Below are 3,964 nucleotides of genomic sequence, written 5' to 3'. Positions count from 1 at the left end.
GTTGTCACAGTACTGGCACTTAGAAAGGGGGGGAAGGCAAGGAGTATAAAAGCAATTTATTTTCCTAATGTTAAGTGTTTATGTTTGAAGTAGATAATAAATACCTGTATACCTGATGTTCTACAAAAAAATGGATTGGAATTGGCTAGTGCTACATTTCTGAAGTGACTTTATAAAATCTCGATGCAATTAGGATTCCATTTAAAATACAGAGTTTTCTCTCTCCCGCTCGGTGCATGGTCGCTTGGTGCTCCCGCCGCCTCGGGACCGGCTATGTGATCAGGCCACAATCTTCAATGAGTAGGCACAGTCCTCAGTTCTGTGGGGTTCTTGGTCACACGTTCATGGAGCTTCTGAAGGGCAGTGGAGATTACTGCCGGCACAGCACGACCTCTTTGCAGACAAGTGAACCGTAGAGATCCACTACTGCTCCACCAAGAAGCCCCTTTGAGAGAGGCTCACCTGGACACAAAAGCGGTGAATTGAAATGGTAGAGCATTTTACAAGAGTTCTGACCTGGATGGGGTAAACCATAGTGCGCTTCCTTTCTCTTGCCTCGGTATTACTGGATCAAAGGATTGCTGCTTCTTGTTAGGAGGTTGATTTCATTTCCCAGTACTCCCAATGCCATACTCAAAGCACCGAGAAGTTCAAGTGGAGTATATTGAAGTAGACTTCAGTTTTTCGCATCATTTCTACTCGTTTTAAAATCTTTCATAATCCTCTTAAGTTTTTTTTTAACTAAATTAACATGGCTCAAGTGAACCACCCAGCTGCTGTGAAAGTCACATACAAGAGCATGAGATTCCTCATTACATACAATCCAAACAATGCAACCTTAAACAAGTTTATAGAGGAACTTAAGAATTATGGAGTTACCACAATAGTAAGAGTATGTGAAGCAACGTACGACACTACTCTTGTGGAGAAGGAAGGCATCCATGTTTTTGATTGGCCTTTTATGATGGTGCACCACCGTCCAACCAGATTGTTGATGACTGGTTAAATCTTGTAAAAGTTAAGTTTCGTGAAGAACCTGGTTGTTGTATTGCTCTCCATTGTGTTGCAGGCCTTGGGAGAGCTCCAGTGCTTGTTGCCCTAGCATTAATTGAAGGTGGAATGAAATACGAAGATGCAATAGCGTTCATAAGACAAAAGTGGCACGGACCTTTCAACAGCAAGGAACTCATATCTGGAGAAGTATCGTCCTAAAATACAGCTACACTTCAAAGACTCCAACGGTCACAGGAACAACTGTTGTATGCAATAAAACTGGGGTGCCTGATGCGACTGCCTTGGCTGTGCAGCTTGAGGCAGAACTGACTGTCATACAGATTAGCCCATGTGTTGGCTCGGTGAATGAGTCTTAATGAAGCTTCTGTAGGAGTGTTGCAAAGCAGCTATACAGGCTACACACAAGCTTAACAGAATTACAATCTTTGTGTTTGGCTTATGATCAGCGTATTTGGACAATTACCACAAGATTCTTACTGTTCAGCATTTCAATTGTGCTTATCATTTGTACCAATTGACTTTCCCGAAATCATGCAGTACTGAGTTATGATATTCCCATGCCAGAATCTTAATGATACATAAGAAATTTAGAAAGACTAGGTGTCAAAATAACCAGCACAATACTCTTATATTTTTAGTATCACATAGAACCAAAATTCCAGGAACTAAGAATACTCTGGACCTGTGGTTTATTCCTTCAGTCATTTCAAACATGGTAGGGCCTATGTGGCTATTTGCCTGCTGGCTTTATGTTTACATCTCACACTCATACCAGTATGCATCAGGTTTGCTTAAACATTGATTGCTCTTTTTGATTATTACCAAGTCTTATGGTGATTATTTAATGTCTTTCTACAAGTCTTCTATTTTGTGCTGTTCTGGGAAACCTCCATTTTGAAAATCTACATTGTTACAGAAGCACATGTCTTTAATGTCTTAGACAAAAAAGTCTTGCAGCTCATTTAATGCTTGCACTCCGAGGTGCAACTTAACAGGAAGGCCTGAAAAAAGACTAGGAGTGGGCTATTCAATATTTTTAGTAAAATGTTGCCTTTGTCACGTGCAGAACATGTAGAATATGCTCTTTAATTTAGTAAATATTTTTAAAGGCATAGATGCTTTGTTATTGTAGCTAGAACAATTCTTAATCATAAAATTTCTGAAATTCTTATAATTTTTTCCATACTTATCAGAAGTTGTTTAGCAACTTATTTTTGTCTGAAGTGTGATTTTTTTTTCCTTCTCTTCCCATCCTCTTGCAAAAAACAGAAGTGAGTTTCTGCTAATAAACTGAGCAGACATCTAATATTTTATATGCCTTTTGAGCTGTGTAACTTAATATTTGGATACTTGATAATTTGTTTTATTATGTAATTGATAAAATGGTGAAGTGTATTAATGTTGGTTCAACCATATATTTATACTGTCTGGGAATGTGTGGTTATTGTTCTGTGGGACAAATAATTTGTCAGTGTTCAACAGCTTGTAAAAACTTAGTGTGAGAGCTTAAATATCTATCTAAATAATGAAATCCAAAAATAAATAAATAAATAGATAAATAAATAGAATACAGAGTTTTTTCAATGATACGATCTAAAAAGCTGTGAAAATTGGTGCGGTTTTAACATTTAGTGAGTTATTGTCACATGGATAGAAAATTAAGTTCAAACAGAATTTTAGTCTTCAATTTGTTTATTTTTAATTAGTATGTTCTCAGTATATAATTATTGCATTCCTTGAAGGGAGCTGGTACATGTACATAAAATATCTTATTTCCTTTTTCATTCCCTTCTTTTCTTCTGTTCCCCCGCCCCCTCCATTTCTTGATCCTCTTTGCATTTGAGAAAGATCTATCTCTCCACTTCCTATCCTCTATCTTATTTTGCTCATTATTTAGACTTGGGGTTTCCCATATACGATAAAGCATTTGATAAGCAAGTTTGTGTCTATGATTTATTGCACTTAACATTAAGGTCTCAAGGTGCATCTATTTTCTAACAAGTTTATCCATCATTATGGCAAAGTAGTACTCCAAACAGAAGTTGTTGATAACCTAATGTGGACAAAGTACATCCTCAGATACTTAAAAAAGAAGAATTAGCTATAGTTCCTTCTTTATCTAGGAAGAATATCGAAGAATATAAGACTTAAGATATACAGCTGGAAAATGAAAATATTGACAAGAAAGTGATTTCTTATAAGAGATGTTCAAATAAAATATTTTTGTTGTTTAGAGTCAGGGCTGATTCATTTTCACAGAGAGATGACATCTGAAGAGAATATTACTTCAAAAAATATATTAGATTATGATCATAAGAGTAGAGGCAGGAAAATATAAAAATGAATGAACATATTATGTAGGACTCTATTGAAAACTCCATGAGTTAAATATGTTTAGAAGAGAAGGTTGGGTGAACCTATTAAGCCTGTTGGATAAACAGAGTACTAAATGTGCAGCGGGCCCCTTAATTGGCAGTTGGGGCAATGGCAATATTCTGACAATTCCCCCACTCTCTTCCTCCTCCTTCCCTCTCTCCTTCCCTCCAGCCCTCTCTTACTTCCTACCTTCCTTCTTTCTTTCCCTCCTTCCTTTCATCCTTTTAAAAAATTCATTTAGTTGATGCAAGCTCACTGTTCCTAGGGTTCAGTAATATTTGCCCTCATGGGCTTATTATGATTTATGTTGTAGTGAGAAAGATAGAAAAAAGATAAAATCATAAAATAAGTAAATTTGAAGCATTAAAATTATGGTAAGCATTATTAAAGAAAAAAAGTGAAATTTAGAAGCATTATCTGTTTCAGAATAAGTAGTGGAGACAGGTTTTTCTGAAGATGTGACATTTAAGCTAAGTCTTTCAAAAAATAAGGGAACACACACATTTTAAAGAGGAGCAAAAGAGTATTCCGAGGTGAGACAGTATTCTGTGTGCAACCCAGAAAAAGTTAAGTC

At 36.4% G+C, this 3,964-nt stretch overlaps 1 pseudogene; it reads left to right on the top strand.

Annotated features, from left to right (window-relative positions):
- The first annotated feature begins 751 nt into the window (after nt 1-751).
- On the top strand, nt 752-1,270 carry LOC101697001 (protein tyrosine phosphatase type IVA 1 pseudogene; annotated as a pseudogene).
- Nucleotides 1,271-3,964: the final 2,694 nt, after the last annotated feature.

This window comes from Heterocephalus glaber, unplaced genomic scaffold, assembly GCF_053883595.1.
Source record: "Heterocephalus glaber isolate CG9 unplaced genomic scaffold, H.glaber_assembly_v1.0 deba00001428, whole genome shotgun sequence".
Taxonomy (NCBI): Eukaryota; Metazoa; Chordata; class Mammalia; order Rodentia; family Bathyergidae; genus Heterocephalus; species Heterocephalus glaber.
The sequence above is the reverse complement of the archived record's forward strand: the minus strand, read 5'-3'. Positions and strand labels throughout refer to the sequence as shown.